This window comes from Desmodus rotundus, chromosome 3 (genome assembly GCF_022682495.2).
Source record: "Desmodus rotundus isolate HL8 chromosome 3, HLdesRot8A.1, whole genome shotgun sequence".
NCBI classification, from domain to species: domain Eukaryota; kingdom Metazoa; phylum Chordata; class Mammalia; order Chiroptera; family Phyllostomidae; genus Desmodus; species Desmodus rotundus.
The window spans coordinates 59,152,843-59,171,897 of NC_071389.1; positions in this window are offsets into that span (position 1 = coordinate 59,152,843).

Genomic DNA, 19,055 nt, shown 5'->3' on the forward strand with positions numbered 1-19,055 from the left:
TAATAACACTGTTCCCTTTCCCCACTATTATGAACTGTGTGAAAGAATGCTATTTGGGTTATAATAGAGAATATTTCTCAGATTTTCCTCCCACAGAGAACAAAGAATTTTACAAAAGGACCTCTATTCTTGGGCCATCATTATCCTCAGGGTCTGACTGACGCGGAACAAATGCATGGCCATATTTGAATGCCCCACTATTTTCTGCAGCAGCAGTCAAGGTCAAAATGATGCTATTGACCATCAAAAAGTATAATCTGTTGGATCTTGAAAGGCTTTAACTAGAAATTCTTCTCCCTCTTATGCGCACCATTCTAAAGGCCAGTCTCAAAGCTTTTTAGTTTCCCTTCAGACTTTTATTTTTGGTCCTACATACTGTTACTGTGCCTTGCCATGAACTCTTTGAGGTTCATTGTTTACTCTCTTTTTCTTTTGGAGTGTATTTCTAACAGGTTATTCTTAGTGGCCTCTTGTTCAACTCCTCAGAGTCCTTCAGGCTCTAAGACAATAATAAATTAAAAGTTAATTCATGAGTATTTGTTCCTTGCTGTAATCTCATCTTATGGATGGCTTTACCAGGAGTACCAAAGCTTTCAAATTTCTGACTCTGAACCTGCCGCAATACCTCCAAAGTCTCTCAGACTTTACAAAGGCTCCTAAATAAGCCAGCCTGATGATTGTCCCAATGGTACAGAGCCTGAAATACAAGTTTTTTACCCCTGAGAAAGATATATAGAGGAATATATACATATTCCCCTTATGGTTGATTAGTATTTCATTATATATGTGTGTGTGTGTGTGTGTGTGTGTGTATATATATATATATATACACACATACATATACACACACATATATAATATCTATACCTATCTATACCTATATCTGTATATAAATATATCTCACATCTTTATCTATTTATCTGTTGATAGACACTTAAGTTTCCATTTCTTGGCTATTGTAAATAATGCTACAGTGAGCATAGTGCTGGCTATATATCTTTATTAATTAGTGTGTTCATATTTTTGCATATTATTTATATATATAAAATCTAGTAGCCTATATATATATATATATATATATATATATATATATATAAATCTAGTAGCCAAACTATGTGTGTTAAAGGGACATATAAACCCACTATGACATGATAGGACCCTAGGTCCAGCCATACCTTGGAGATATTGTGGGTTTGGTATCAGACCACTGCAGTAATGTAAGTCATAACCTTTTTGCTGATGGAGAGTCTTGCCTTCAATTTGTTAACAATGTAACTTCTGTGAAGTGTGATAAAGCAAACATGATAAAAAAAGAGTGTACCTGTACAGTCAGAGCAGAAATAGCATAGCTCAACCCTAAATTATTCATTTATTATAAAAATTTTTATTTAGAAGTTAAATTAATGCCTTTAATAATACTATATCTTGACTCAGTTTCTTGGATGGTGAATACTTATTACTGATCAATTACATCTTTGACTGAATTTTTAAAACCTGTGTTCAAAATTCTGTTGATGGATGTACCCTGTGATGTTATAGGTTGAGAATAGGGACAATGGAACACAGAGTTCCAGTTACCACAGTGGTCTTGGCAAGGCAGGGACCATGTGCTTGGCCATATCCTGAAACACATCTTTTGCATATGAGATGGGTATTTTGATTTCATTGTTAGGAAGTGTTGCAGAGGTACATTTGTAAAACCCTTAAAAACTATTACATGAAGTACATCTCTGTACTCAATACAGTGCATTTCACTAAAAAGTCTATATCCACAACATTAAATATTTCACAACAAAAGCAGTGTAAGTTATGAATAAATCAATTTTACGTCATACCATTTTACACTACAAAACGTTACTCCAACCTGGAATGCTGTAGCATATTTTCATTGTAGAGCTTTTGATTCTAATTGAAGATGGTTCAAATGGATAATTATAAATGAACAATTTTTTAAGGAATAATTATGAATAATTAGTTTTATGTTCTACAAAATAACAAGATTTTCTTTTAATGTTAAAAAACCCAGAAAAGTGTTGGAAGAGAATTTGTTGTGATTTGTTGTGAGGTTGAGAGATTGGAATTAAAACAAAACTGCCCTAATTGTATCTTTTCTATTTGTAATATTGCAAAGGATGAAAAGCTGTAGACATTTTAAAATGGATTCAGCACAGCCATTCCAGAGGAACTGCGTTAGACATCTTACTCCTTGAACTTTTGAAATGTTTGAACTGGGCAAAATAACCTTTAAACAGGACCAAACCAATGTTGTCTACAAGCAATGATTTGTGAAGCCAACAGGAAAGCAGATCCCCTGACCATAAGGACTGAAACTAAGGGCATTATTTAAAATCAGCAACCAGCCATGTATCATGTAGGAGGAACTTAGCTGATTAAAACCAAAAGAGATTCTTTTCTTCTATTTATGAAATAATTTCCCTTATCTTCTTCATAGCAATCCCTTTCTATCATTGTATAGGTTGGACATAATTTGAGTTTCTGCCTGAATTTATGCCCCTAAATTGCAGTTCTTCTTGATCTCAAATAGACACTTGTTGCCTCTTACTGTGGCCGTTTATTTTCAGGTTAGAGGCAACTATAATTAATTCTTTGCTCTTTTCTAGAACTGGCTGCTTTCCTCCCATTTGATTAGACCAAAATGGTCTAATGAAGCTTTTTTTTATATTACATAATCACTATCTTATAATCCATTTTGCAAAGGAGCTTCTAAAGGCCTATAAATTATAACCATTGCTAGTAAAATATTAATTTTTCCCTCAGTTGGTTACTTTAAATCCTCTCCTTCCTAGTTTTCTTAAACTTTGTGTCTAGATCTTTCCTTCTTTTAAAATAATTAATTACATTTTAAAAATTAAATTTATTGAGATGACATTGTTTAATAACATTATATAAAAAATTTCAGATGTACATTATAAATTGATATCTGTATATTCTACTAAGTGCTCACCACCAATTGTCATATATTTGATTCTCTTTATCCAGTTCCCTCTCCCTCTACACTCCTTCCTTTCTGGTAACCACTATTCTTGTGTCCATGTCTATGGGTTTGTTTTGTTAGTTTGTTACTCTTTTGTTCTATATTCTCTATTTGAGTGAGATAATAGGGTTTTGATCTCTTTCCATCTGACAAATTTCACTTAGCATAGTACCCTCAAATCCATCCATGTTGACACAAATGGCAATATTCTACCTTTTTATGGATGATTAGTATTCATTATATGTGTGTGTATATATATATATATATAATGTCTATATCCATCTATATCTATATCTGCATATAAATTTATCTCACATCTTTACCTATTTATCTGCTGATAGACACTTTAAGTTGTTTCTATTTCTTGGCTATTGTAAATAATGCTACAGTGAGCATAGGGCTGGCTATATATCTTTATTAATTAGTGTTTCATATTTTTCAAGAAAAAACCCAGGAAAGGAATTTCTGGATCAAATAATAATTTTATTCTTAATTTTTAAAGAAACCTCTATACTGTTTTTCATAGTGGTAGCACAATATATATTCCCACTGACAGTGTACAAGAGTTCCCTCTTCTCCACATCCTCTCAAACACCTGTTATTTATTGTCTTTTTGATGATAGCCATTCTTATGGGGAGAGGCACTATCTTACTTTGCTTTTGATTTGCATTTTTCTAATAACTAATGATGTTGAACACCTTCTTATACATATATCGGCCATCAGTATGGTTTCCTTGGAAAAAGGTCTATCAGATCCTCTGTCCATTTTTAAAATTCAATTGAGTTTTTTAATTGGGGGGTTGTTGAGTTGTATGAGTTCTTTATACAGTTTGATATTAATCATTTATTAGAAGTATCATATAGGTCTTGGCTTGACAAAGAAATTTAAGTAATAGTTTTACTTAAATCTTACACAATTAAATACTGCTGTAGGCAGAGTGAATGACTCAAAAACCAAGATGCTTAACAAAGAATGCTACAAATAACATTTGGCTTGTTTTGGTTGTTTTGGAGAGCAAAGAGAGGGAACTTGAAAACTTGAAAAGTCTTTTGCAATCTCCTGAAAAAAAAAAACTGGGTGCTTCAATAGTTATTTACAAAAGATTATTCCTTAAAGAAGATTATTAGTTGACCTATTATTGTTTCTTTAATGGTTATATATTGCAACCTGCTTTATAAATAAAATAAAACACTTGAAGACATACAGAGGATTAAAAACGTTGCTCTCAGCATTTATACCACTTCCTAGTTTATTTGAGATTTTTGTCCTCTACCTTCACATAAGCCGCTAAAGATCTGTGCCAGGTCCGTAAATTAATTGACCGAGTATAACTGGATAAAGCTCTGCCACCTCTCGAAAACAATGAAACAGTAGAAGAAAATAGAACTTGCAGCGGTGACGGTGAAATGGCTTACTAAAGTGAATTAGTGGCCTGAACCAGATTTTATCTAGCTCTTCAACATATGTTTATTTATCCAGCTATCTATTTATCTATCTAATGTGTATGTTTACACACAATATATAAATGTTATGCAAAAAGTGTACAGAAGCAGATGCCGTACAAAGATTAAATGTTATTTTTTATATGTCTCTAAAGTCTATGTTTCATATTAATACAATGGTTCGTCAGATTTTTCCATTGTTCCACTTCAAAGCATGCAATTATATTGTCTTAATTGGAAGCACTGATGTGTTTTCACCAACGATGTTTATTTGTATTCTGACTACTGAGATATAAATATGGGACCATTTGCTATTTTTAGTTTTCTACTAACATGCATTTTTTAAACCTTTATCTTTATAAACAGACACAGTGAGTTTATTGAAAGTTCAAAACTCTGTGTTTGTATTAGCGTCATATAAAAATCTTACTAGCTATTGTATTGAAATGAATCTTTACTCAAGAGTCATAATAATACACAGCAGAGAGTATAACAGACAAATCCAGGGACTTGCTGACTTACGTATTACTATAAATCCAACTGGCATGGATTTTATCCACCAAGCTTTGTGCCCATTTGACCAGAAGATTCTTAAATATTTTATTATCTCTGATCAGTTTGGCCAGCATTGATTTAAAACAACTTTTTGATAGTTATATGTTGCTAGTGAAAATAGTTTCCTCCAAAATATTTTGAGGATGTAATCTCCTTAGGGATTTTAGTGGAACAATGTTTTCGTCTTGTCAGGTAATATCAGTATCAATTTATACTAATTCTTAACGCATAGGTTTATATACTTTTCTTTAACCCTGTGCATGAGAGTGGGCCTCTGCTGTCAGCACTGCATGGGGTCTGCCTTTTTCCCTATCTGCGGCCGCAGGAAGATGAATTAATCAGTTAAGTTAAAATTGTCTTTGCTGTAGACTCTAGTAAGTATCCGTTCTGGTAAAGCCATTTTTATCACTGACTGTGTTCCAGGTACCATTTAAGCACTTTTCATATATAAACTCATTTAATCTTTACAGCACACATGATGTACATTTGATTAATTTCCTCATTTTATAGTAGAAGTAATCAAGGCAAAGGGAAATCAAAATACTGTGTTCTCTCATAGCATTGAGGCTACTGTTCTCTAACAAAAATATCACCACAAATAATTAATATATATTGAGCATTTAGTAAGAGACCATCGTAGTACCAACATTTCATTTACTTTTTTACAATGTTTTTCTTTAAAGCTAAGAAAAGATTCAGTATGTCTCAGTGCTTTATCTAAATGGGAATGCAGCCAAAAGAGCTTTTTAAAAAACTGAGGCAAGAGTGAAGTGACAATAACTTGTTCATTCATTCATTTACCAAATACTGTATTGTACATCTGCTATGCTCTAGGCACTTTCTTGGGCACCAGGGATACAAAGGACACAAAGATTCTAAGGGAGATTATCTTATATGACAAAACCAAATAAATAAGGTCATTACAGATTGTGATGTGTGTTCAGAAAAAGAAAGTAGATGCTAGAGCATACAATGCATAAAGTTCTTTGTCTTATTTATTTTTTTTTTTAGGTAGCAATAGTCAGAAAAAACTTCCATGAGGAGGAGATAACATTTCAAGTGCAGCCTAAGTACAAGAGTAGTCCTATGAAGAGTTGGGAGAAAGATATCAGCAAGAACCCGGTGAAATCAAGATCCCAGGATGTCCCAACTTAGGGAAGGCCAGTGGGGCTTGAGCATGGCAGTGAGCACAGTTGTATGCATCTGAGGTGAGGCTCTAGAGGGTACAGCACCCTGATTGGCCATGTTAGCAGAGGCAGCTTGACTTACTGCTCTCTGTCAACCGTCCAGATGGAGTCCATCAGCACAACACAAACTCAGCGGTGTTAACTTTGTTCCTGGTGGAATGTATTCCATGTCAGTGACAGGAACTAAGATTTACCAAACATGTTTTATAGGTAGTCCCACTATTAGATATTTTACATATTTTTCTCATTTGCTATTTACAGTCCTGTTAATAAAATGCATGTATATTTCCCTAGGTAAATAGAAAAACAGAAAGGATTTAGAGTAGTTCAGTTGCTTACCCAAGGTCACATGCCATGAGTGGGTAATGGTGCCTAGATCTGACCCCAGAGCTTGAAGCGTTTCCACTATATCAAGCTGCTTTTTTTCTAACAGTGACAAGGCAGGATGCAGAGGATGAAATTGAGTGATCTCACATAAAAGTGTCCAAAACAGTGGAACTAGGAAGTTCTAGGAGGATGTGGTAGCCTAACAAATTTGCTGGACCCTGGAGAGCATGGCCTGTATTAGGCATCTGTGGAAAGCAGATGCTGAGACACAGAAAGCAGGAGGCAGAGCTTCTTTGTACCAGAATGAAGGCTTGGAGAGGACAATCATTTCTCTTATTTCTCTTGGGCATATATCTCTGGACAGTCTTTATTACCAAACATGGGAAGAATGGTAGGTAGAAATGGGTTATTATCAGTTCAGTTTCCAGTAAACCAGATTTCATCCTTAATTTATACCTCCACTTTTGACCATGCAAAACTATGACAAACATGAGCATAGCCCAAGTCTCAGAGAATGTTTTCAGAATATGACATTGGTCGGTGTGCAGTGACATTCCTAATAGACCTAAAGAGCTAAGTGAAGGTTTCTACTTGCTTTGGGACTAAAAAGATGGAAGCTTTGTAGTTTCCCATTGGTATTAACATAATTCCCTCCTTTTGCATTCAAGTTACATATGCATTCTTCTTCTTCTTCTTCTTTTTTTTTTTTTAAATAATAGGGCCACTGCTTTCTCTTCAGAAATCTGAGTGCTGATATCATATTGTACTAGCTGTTTCATGGGAAAAGATGGATTACAAGACTATGAATTCAAATGGTGGTGGGTTGCTGCTTTTTGAATCACCAGGATCCTGAATATTAATTTCACATGTGCACATCTTAAACCGTAATTAAGTTGAACAGCAACCTGATGGAAGGTTCCATCTTGTACTGCTCAGACCTTATTCTCAGACTCCTTGGAGACTCTATAGTTTTCTTTTTCTGCTCAACATCCTTCATCTGATACACCTCTTTTTGGTTATGTTTTCCCATGAAGTTATTTTAATTTAGGAGCTTTTTAAAAAATGGAAATAGGTTTTCCACTTTCAAGGCTGTCTAACAGGATGAAAAAGTCGTGTGGAGAAGTGAAAATAAGATGTTCAGCGAGCCTTTAAAAAAACACCAAAGTTTCTGATGGGTAAAATACTGTGTGAATTTATTTAGTCGATTCTTATTAATGAATTGATTCTAATGGAAGAAAAGGAAAGTAGAGAGAGAGAGAGGAAAATTGTGTGTTATAGTGGCATACTTCCATTTTTTTCTTAAACAAGTTTTTGCAGATGTGTGAATTGGAAAAGCTCTTCAAAAAACTAGTTTCCTGGAACTTTGGCAGGAGGACTTCTTTTTCTCTGTCAGTCTTGGGGAGTCCCATCAGAGGAAGAGGGTTCAGGATTTGGAAAGATCATGTCGTGAGAACCTTCCCGTTGCCCAGCATTGACATAAACTATGGTAGTGGTTCCTAAAGACTACACCTAGTAGCACAGTGATATGGGAGATTTCTACAAAGTCCCGAGATTCGCATGCAAAAATTCAGATTCAATAGGAAGGGTAGGTGGGTGGTTAGGGAGGCATAGAAGTTCATGCAATTTTTAAAAGCTTCCTTGAAAATTCTGATGCAAAGCAAGTTTTGGAATTATCAGGTAGAAGACTGAACTCCCACTCTGTCAGGGAATCCTCTGTTTTCCTCACTCAGCTACCCCTTCAGATAGAGAGATAAGCCAGGAGCCGCCTTGCAGATAGAGCTTCTCCAGGCACTGAAGAGAGGTTGCCTCCATTCCCTTCCCCTTCTTACACATTTTCTTCTCTTTTAGCCTCTCTAACTCCATCCTAGATATATTTGAAGACAGTAAAAAGAACTTTGTTCTATGAGAGATTATAGAAATACTATGAAATTTAGGCAGAAAATGTATTATGTGGATTATTTTAAAAATCAAACAGTATTCTTCTGAGGTGATTCCTATATTCCTTTAATGAATTTATCCCCCAAAAGCCTGGCCTGTTCCTATCCTTCTTCTTGAGCCTGGGTAGGTTAGGGTGAGCCTGTCCCTGTTCTGCAGTTGACAAATTGTATGTCACTGGCCAGCTCCTGTTACTGCCTCTCTTTACGTGAAGACCCACACTTCTGGACATGCCATGTCCTAAATGTGGATGTCTACTTTCATGGGTCCGCTGGCACTGAGCTTGATGATTTCAGCACGTGCTCTCACCTTTCTTGCTTACACCATCTTCTACTGTGGATCTCAGCCGCTTACTGTTGCCGGTACAATTGACACTACCCTCATGATTGGTGCCTTCAGAGACTGCTCTCTTCTGTGTAGTCCCCGCCATTCTGGGCTTCATCATGGCACTAATCTGGAACCTCTGACTATCTCTAGACATAACCTGTTCACAAACCGTTTCATTTATTTAGTTCAACCAACACCTGTGGAAGGCTGTTTGTGCGATGCATTATGCTAGATGCCATGAATCAAAAATTAGTGCCACGCTCTCATTGTATTTGAGTATTTAGATGCTGGTCTGAGAAGTGGTTTTACTATACCATAAACTATACTACGACAGAATTATGCACAGGCTGCTATGTAAACAGATAAAAACACTGTGTTCAGCTCATGGATGTAAGGGTTGAAGGAGATTTCTGGAGGAGAATGATACTTGAAAATGAATCTTTAAGGATATGAAAGGGAGGCAAAAAGAAGTGGGACTGTGTAATGGGAAGAAGTAACCTAATGAACATTAGCGTAGAGGTGTGGAGGTAGGTTATGGATGGGGATGTGCTGGAGGGCTGTGGGACAAGGGGGTAGCTGGGCTACCATGAAGAAGGCCAGTAGTACGATGCCAACGTGCTTGGATTTTCTCCCTCTAGTTGATGGTTTCCTGTTGAGTGTATACAGAGCAGTGGTTTCATTAGATTTTTGTTTTCGATCAATCGGGATGGCTATTTATAGTGAATGGATTTCAGAATAGCAGCGCTGGAAGCAAGGAAACCAGTTGGAACACAATAGCAACAGTCTGAAACCTCGATAAAGCAGGAGTTATTAGATAGAAAAACAGGATTTGAAAAATACTAAGAGGTAAAGTTGTAAGGTTTAGACTGTTTACTCAGTAAGTCCTTAAAATTAGTATTCATTGAGTGCCTGCTGTGTGCCAGACCAGTCTAGGTGCTTGAATACATCAGCAAACACCGCAGACAAGCATCTCTGCCATCATGAAGCTAAGGTTCTTATGGGAAAGATTGGTAATAACAAAAAAGTAAATGTGTAATGTGCTGAATGGCAGTGCTGTGATGTGGACTAGGGGACAGAAAATGTGGAGGTGTGATCACTAGATTTAGCCAACCAATGCCCCCCCACCCCCCAGAAAAAAAACAAAATAAAAAAACAAGACAAATAGGACACCAGCTTACATGGATTTTAGATGAACAATGTATATCTTTTTACTATTAGTAAATTCCATGTACTTTGGGCAACAAACATACACAAAAAATTACTCCTGTTTATTGGAAATTTCCATGTCACCAGCTGTCCTCTTTTTTGTCTAGCGATCCTACTGTGGTTGGAGGTGCTATTTATAGCGGAAGTGCAGAGAGAGCCATGTTGCTATGTCTGGACACCATGCTGATAAGGGAACGGCAAGGCAAAGTCACCCAGGGCTCCAAAGATTTCAGGGAGGCCAGTGTGCAGCACAGGAAAAGTAATGATAGGGAAAATCCCAGGCTTTCTGGGACTGAAGCAAGTATGATTGTGGGGACTCCCTTTCAAAAAAAGAACATTAAGGTACAAAAATTTGGTGTGAGTAAATGCCAATTTAGAATGATAAAATAATTTATAGAAAATGACAAAGTTAAAAACATGTAAAATTCTGCAAGTATTGCAAAATTCAGAGAAATAAAACATTTATTACTTGACTGCCTGACACACACACACCTCTGTAATACATTTTCCATACACTTTGGCTGTATACATTTTAATCTTCTCTTTTTATGGAAACAATATTATAATGTCATTTTCTGTAAAGGGAGGAGAGAAAGGAAACTTAGTCTTCCCTTTAGCATGATTGATCAAAATTTGTGCTTTATTATCAATGATTGAAAAAATTTTTCTTTCAGCTGAGAAGTTTCTTAATGCTGATGTGAAGTGAAGTTTTAGATTTTTTGTCAGATTTGGGAAAAATCTTTGTCATACTTTCTTCATATATCAGCAGTCAGATTTTAGAACATTTCAAATTTGCTGAGGCAGAGACTGATCTTTAATGCTTTTTGAATCAACAGCTCTGTAGCAATTGGTCGACGTATCCTCACTGTAGCAGCATCTTATAAGTTTTACATTACTTTTGTTAATGTCAGTATTGCACTACATCATGGGGTGTATTTCTAAAAGAAGAGCAGTATTTTGAGTAGGCTTTGATGAGAACTGAGTCCTATATGTATGTTTTTACATAGATTAGCTTCAGCCTTCAGACATTTCAAACATCCTTTTTCTTCCATGTTCCCAGTGCTCAGCACTATTAGTGCCTGTCGTTATTGCAGTAAGTTTTCTCCCTGCACTTCAAGTCATGATACCGGGTGAGTTGGCATAGTAGCAATAACAGCTTAAAAGGGTGGCTAACAAGAGCTTAACAGTGCATGGAGTGAATGCAAACTACATAAAGGAAGCCCTTGAAAACCAAACTCAGTGTATCATCGTATCAGCTTCCCCTACAAATATGATGATGGCTAATCAATCATAAGGAACAATGTGACAGACCATTCATATGAAATCAGAGTGGAAAGAGCTGGCACGCTTGACTGGCTGCAACTAAAATACCTTACTTTTGTAATTTTTACAAAAATTATGATCATGTAGGTGTATTGCTAGGTCCCTTCCCAGGGACTTGGAAGATGGCTGTCCCAGTGAGAGGCTTGCTTCATTGACTTCACAGTAAATTCACCTTTGCAATGATTGACATCTACATGATTCTCATAAATAAACATGGAATATTGTTCTAACCAAAATGATTGTATTTTGAATTTTATTAATTTTACCCTGTACTCCTTAATATATCTAAAAATTAGAATCATCTTACAATAATTTATGCCTGACAAATGTTGTTGGCCAAGCAACAGTTCAGAATAAGTTGCCATTACTGTGTAAGCATGCCCGTCAACAAGGGCCAGCCTCACGGGGCACGGGGGGTCTGAGACTGGTCTGGCCGTGGCTACATGAGTATTACATGTGTAGAGAACCGTGCTGCGGGAGTAAAGTAAGGCAGGGAAGTAGGGATGCTTAGTAATACCCCCCAAAAGGAAATAAAAAACTCTGGCCAGCCGTACACAGTGCGAAACTGAATTAAGAGACCAACATCACAGTTTTCAGTATTTTAAGAATTCCTTTATAAAAATGACACCGTCAGCACTTGGTGTTGGTGGTATAATGAATGCCAGTGTGGGAAAAACAAATAATAAAACTCTGAGTCAAATACGTGATTTGCAACAGATTTTTAATTTGAAAATAATTAGGGATACCTGAAATAATCTACTTCACTTATATCTTCAAATTGAGTAAGAATGAAACAAAATAAAAATTATGTCTGGTTAATTCTAAAAGATTTCTTTCAGCAAAAAGTCTAAGTGCTAAGGAAGTTTTGTGTCATAGATTAATTGGGAGTATTTCTCTTTCTTGGTGGTACATAAAATGATAGTGAATCCTAAAATCAATGGCCACTGAGATGGATAAAATACAGAAATTATATTCGGAGACTGCACAACATGGCTGTCCATGAATGTGCGTACATGGTTGGGGAGTGGTGAAAATGATGGAAATTCTCATTTTCTTTAGGAGGGAAAATCTGCTGCCAAAATCTGAAAAACCAAGAAACAACAATGCAAGTTGTATATTACTTGGAGATAAGCAAATTTACTTTATTAGTTTGCTAGGGGTGTCATAACAAAGTACAACCACCTGAGTAGCTCAAGAACAGAAATTTATTTTTTCATAGTTCTGCAGGCTAAAAGTCCAAGATGAAGGTACTAGCAAGGTTGGATTTTTCCTGAAGCCTCTCTCTTTGGTTTGTACATGGCTGTCTTCTTCCTATGTGTTCATGTGATCTTCTGTGCCCCCTTCTTATAAGGACACCAGTCAGATTGGATTAGGGCTCACCTTAGTGACCTCATTTTGGCCTAATTACCTCTCTAAAGACCCTATCCCCTAGCTCAGGAGCATTCTGAAGTAGTGGAGGTTAGGATTTCAACATATGGATTTTTTGGTGGCGAGCACTATTCAGCCCACAATAACCATCAAGCAACTCACTTCAATGATTTAAAATTTCTTTCCACTGAGGAGAAAAATAGAGTATGCTGTTGTTTTCTTTACGGGTTTGTAGTTATCATGTACAACTTTGATTTAAAAAAAGAGAGAGAAGGCAGAAAGGAAAAGAATAAAGGAAAGAAATTGGAGACAGTAAAGTAGACTGTCCTCTTGGAGAGTATTTTTAAAGAGGGGGACAGAGAAACAGTAGTAACTGGAAAGGTATGTAGGGAGAAGTAATTTTTTAAATAGCAAGTGTGCATACTTATGGGAATAATGAGAGAGAGAGAGAGAGAGAGAGAATTGATGATGTGTGTAGAACTCTGAGCCCTCCTTTTGAGAAAGGAATGGAGACGAGATGTTTGTAGAGTGGCTGACTTCAGGAGACTCAGTGTAGGTGGGTCCTGGTGCAGAGGAGTAAGATGTGGAGACAGGAAGTATAGAAGGTTTTCTGGATTGCTTCTGTTTAGCAGTGAAATGATATGCAAAGCCATTAGCTGAGAATGAAGACCAGGCTTAGGTATTTGCAGTCTGAGGAGAAGGAAACGTCATGTGAAATAGTAATTTAGGACAGAGAGTGAACTGACCGGCAAAAGGCCGTAGGACCGCTAGGAGCACACTGGAGTTCAGTGGTCATGAATCCAAAGTGAAGCCCGTCAATATGTGGTGATTGATTACATGCCAGGTGATGAGGAATGTCGCTTGACATAAGGAAAGCATCTAGAACAGTTCCCAAGTTCTTGCCTTGAGCAATGGGGTGGATAGTGTTGCCACTGAATCAGGGAATACAGGTGGAGACACAGGTGAGGATTAGGGAGTAGAGATGGTGTAAATTGTTTTAAGATGTTAAAAAAAGTGCCTGTAGAATATCCAAGTGGATCGGCATTCAGCCAGAATGTAAATATGTAAATTACGGAAATCAAAGAAAAATTTTAGGATTTGTGGTATCATTTCGCATCACCAGCACATATAAACACAAAATGAATGCTGTTGGCCTGATATAGTGTTTAGAATGCGTCTCAGTGTGTTGTTCGTTGCTGATAAGCTGTTTGTGGGGGGCTGCATTATTAAGGAGGAGGACTGGAGAGGTGTTCAGGAATGGGGAGGCAGAGTGATCTTTACCACAGGAGACACACGCAGGTTTGGCACAGCTGGGGCTCCTGACATGTGTCCAAATGTGGGACTGAGGGCACAGTGGGACTGAGCGGTCCACTGATCTGACCACTGCTCTGCACTTATGTGGTTTCATTTCCTCCATGCTTACTATTATTACTCCGATTAAAGCCCATTTACTTTATTTAGAGAAATTTCTATTGGTATCAAATGTCAATTGAACAAACACAAAACTGAATATTTCTCCAGCTTTCATTGTATATAGAAAATTTCTGATATATAGAAATACATATGTGTTCATTGACTAATGATTAAAAGCACAAAGATATTGTTACTAGATCCATGTTAAAAATATATGACTTTTATTATTATTTTATTTAAAAAGAATGCCTCTTTTGAATGTTACATTATAGGTGTTTAAAACCTGATTAAAAAATGCTCCATTTTCTTTAAGTTTCTCAGATTTTCAATCTACTTTCAGCTCACTTTTTAAACAGAGCAAAATTAAAATAAATGACAGAACAAAATCCAATTTAAAGGAACTTTTCTTGTTTAATTACAGGAACATTCCAAGATATCTAACAGAGTCCTACAATACAATTAATTGTGCATTACCTTCTTTATAAAACTGTACTCTTGAAATGTTTCATAGTTAAACAATCCAAAAAACAATTTCAGAAGTCGATAATGTCTAGAGAATAAATTAAAGCATTTGGGCATATGTCCAAAATTAGAGGGGGAAAATGGTTTAAAAGGAAGTATATTAATACATTTTTAATAGTATTCTACATCATAATATGTAGTATTATGAAATTGATCAGATTGACTTTATATGGTCATGCATTTTACAGTTTTATTTAACTATATGCAATGCTTCATAATCATTTAAAATATCATTTAAACATTATAATGTGTTAAGTTGTTAAGTAATTTAATGTACCAGAATTTATAGAAATTAGTTTTTTTTAATTTTGTACTCCTGAATCTTTAAAATAAAGAGTCTCAGCATATGATATTCAATTTGAAAATATCTTCTCTTTTAAAGATGCCCTTTAGTAGATTCAGAATATAATTCTTTTGGGAATCTAATAAAATTTTCAACTTTGAAAATTAAAATGTGTGCACTTAATCAAGGCTTTCTCATCACTATATGCATTTGTTCTATTTCACCCCCTTGGTAGAGGAGAGGGACTTCATTCACTCTCCAGGACAGGTCTGCACAACCAACACAGGATTGGAATGGCCTGCCATTCCTTCCTGATTTATTCTGTGTTTGTGTATTTTGTGTGTATTTGGCTATGTTTAACACAACTTTCCATAACCTTATTTATTTACATTTACTACCTCACTATCATTAGCCAGAGATAAGCCCTGCTGTATTTTATATACACCTTTTTTTTTAATTCACCTCCCAGTGTACCACCTCTGTATTACAGGCTCTGTGCATAATTACTAAGTAGTTCTTCCCTTCGCATCTGCACACAGCTAATCACCTAGTAAATGTTGGGTTACTCTATACACTCAAATAGCTTTGCTATTAAGAAGGCAGGATTTATAGCAGTTCTGAGCACAAACTTTGAACTCAGACGATTTGGGCTCACTCTTCCATTTTCTAGCTATGTGATTCTGAGTAAATCACTTAAGCTCTCTAAGCCTCAGTTTCTCATGTGTGAAATGAAATAATATGTGTATGATACTGATAGGATTATCATAAATATAAAATGAAATGACATAGGTAAAACACTTCGCAACATGTTTTGCTTATAGTAATTGCAGATTATATCACCATCATTTTAATTAAGTTCAGTGGGACTAGTTTCTGAGACCTAGCCATTGATATCTACTTGGATGCTGTGGTGGGCACCAATTGGAGTGTCTTCTTAGCACAGTATAATACCCCCCTTTATGAGAATGGTCCAGATATTCAGAAGTACATTATGATATGGCCTCTGATGAGAGTCAATTGGAATAGGGATAAGACCTAATTCAATCCATGCCAGTTAAGGCCCCTCCCTAGATGTCCACACTTAATTAAGAGAAGGGGCTTTACTGAGTCTATCTCTGGGGGTGGAGCTAAAAGATGTGATGCTCAAAAAATACTGTCAGCTTGTACAATGCCACGTGAAGGGGTCAGGTTGTTAATTGGAGAGAATATGGCTAAAAGTAGAAAGAAGCATTAGTTTAGTCTTTTATGCTATGTTTGTTAAGCACCTACTTGCTAGATAGCGATAAGCACTAAGGACACAATGGTGAGCAGACGCAGACAAAGCTCCTGTTTCTTGGAGTGCATCAGCTAATGAAATGGCTAGTGTTGGAAGTAGGCATTGATGGGACAAATACAACCATGCATGACTGATCACACCCTAAGTGTTATAAAGGTAGGATGAAGACCAAATGAGAGCACTGACCAGAGAGTCGGGAAAGTCTTCTGTAAGGAAGTCACTCTTGAGCTTATCTAAAGAATGAGAAATGGAGATCTAGGCAAAGATGTAGAGGAAGGAGGCTTGGGTAGGAAAAAGAGAAGAGGTGTAAAGAATGTAAAGAGAAATAGGCAGCATTTAAGACACTAAACGAAAATTAATTGATGGAATAGTGGCTCTCTGGGCAAATTTAACCATATTCTGCATCAGCTTTATCAAATGCTTAAGGGGATGACACAAATTATGTAGCAAACTTCAGAGTGGTCTGTGAGGACTAAGTGAAATAATACACGTAAAGTACTTAGCAAAGTGTGTTTAGCACCCACTAAGAATTCAAGGTATATTTGCTGTCTTGGTGCATAAGAGTGATGCACTAAGAAAAGGCTGAGCGGTAGCCAAGAGCATGAGAGTTTATCTGATTTCCATTTTGGAAAGATCTCCAAGTCTGTAGAGTAGAAAAAAAGAATTCACAGAGGCAAGATTATGGGTGGAGCAATTGCTACCCTACAGGGCTAGGAGATACAGCTTTGATGTGGGTGTGGTGGCAATGGAGGGGACAAAAGTTAGAGTGCTTGGAAAGTAAAATATATAGCACTTGGAGATAAATTAAAAATGAATGTTAATGAGAAAAAGGAATAACAAGAAAGTTGTAAGGGATGCGGAGGTAGAGGAACAGGAAATATACATAAATTCAAAAGTTATAATGCAGGGTGGTAAGTCTTTCACCAACATAAAAATAAAGTGCTAAATGAGCACAAACACAAAACATGTTTGTAGACAGTCTGTGAATCCCTGGGAATTTCTGTTATGGAGTTTTAGAGTTTGGAATTGGAGTTGGGCTTTTTTTTTTTTTTTTTTTTTGACTTACTATCCAAACAGAAAAACTGAAGATAATGTTAGGATTATTTCCTTATTTTTCCCTCTGAAAAATCAGGTAGCAATGCACCAAAGCATAACATTTAAATAGCTTTTTGAATGATTTATCTTTATGTTTCATTGTTTTATTAAACCTCTTTGAAACCACTATACTTTGAAATACATCAATGCTGATTTCTAAATACAAATATATAATTAGGAAAAGTAAACATTTTCAATTGACAGAGCAGACAACAGATATTGGACTCTCAGATCTTATCAAGCAGAGAATCCTTCTCTCCTTTATGGAAGAAGTAAGCTGATGGGGAGGGTTCACTCCATCCTCTTTGCGCTCTTCTGGGACAGAACATTTTTCTTCCCTGTGTATGGAAATGTGAGCAACAGCAATGAACAGACCTTTCACAGCAGAATGATACAGCAATTTAAAACCAAATGATCACTGAAGTTTCCAGAAATTGAGCTTCTGAAATTGCAGGTGCCATATTTTATTTTTCATAAAACAACAAATACATTCAGTACAAAACTACTTATTTCTTTAATCATGTGGGTATATACAAACAAAAATCACTAATTAATAATGTAAATTTCAAAAATGAAAACAAATTTGTATTTCTTAAAATTGACTCAAAGTACATATCATTGATGAGTAAAAACAAGCTGTAGTAATAAACTGTAGTTTTTTAAATGATAACATTTTTTGGAGAAAACAAAAAGAAAGGGAGCAAGATCACACTATCTTTACTTGGGAAAATGGAAAAAAAATCTCTATTGTGAGCTCTGTTGCTTATGTTTAATATGCAAATACCTGCTTTTAGTTTTCAAAAGTTGTATCTTTTTAATTGTTTTCTCTGCTTTATATCATTAGTTAAAATGTCAATTAAAAAAAATATTCTCCGAAACTGTAGCATTTGAAAATTCTCATTCATATCGTGAAAGGGAATTTTGATCATCTTAATGCTCACTCACTAATACGTGTTTATATTGTGTACATAATGAAGTATGTACATTCTTTTACATTGATGCCTTAACCAATTATCACACAGTTTGCAGTTTAAAATGGCACAGCTTTCTTCTCTCACAGGTGTGTGCATTAGAGGGCCAGCACGGTCTTTCGGTCAGTAGAGCTGCCTTCCACACAGGAAAACCTTCCAGACTCCTTCATATTCTTGGTAGAATTCAGTTTCATGCAGATGTGGGACTGCAGTTTCCATTTCCTTGCTGGCTTTTGGTCAGGAGTCCTCCTCAGGTTCTGGAGGCCTCCCCACCTTCACCTTCAAAGCCAGCAAAGGTGGGTCAAGTCCTTTTTAAACTTCTCGCCCATCTCCTCTTCAGGCTTACTTCTCCAGCTTCTTCTTCCACACTACTTAGACTTCGTCTGGAGAACATTCTCTGATTTCAAAGGCTCTTGTAATTGAACACATGTGGATAACAAAATACTGATAATCTTCCTATTTTAAGGTCTGTGGCCTTAAATTCATCTCAAAAGTCTTTTTTGCCATGTAACAATGTTGCCTATTTATAGTTTCCAGGGATTAGGGTGTAGAAAATTTTGAGGGGTCATTATTCTACCTACCACAAATATGTATTCTCAAATATCATATTTTGCCATGTATAACGTATACTTTTGGCCCAAATTTTTGAGGAAAAATAAGGATGTGCCTTATGCATGGGTAGTACTAATTCCATATCTATATAAATGTTTTTAATTCTTTTATTTATACTTATGCATTAAAAGTGTAACTCTAGAAAGCAATAATGATATCCATTTGCAAAGTAATACCCTGGAACACAATAATTGGTTTTGTTTCTAAATATAAATA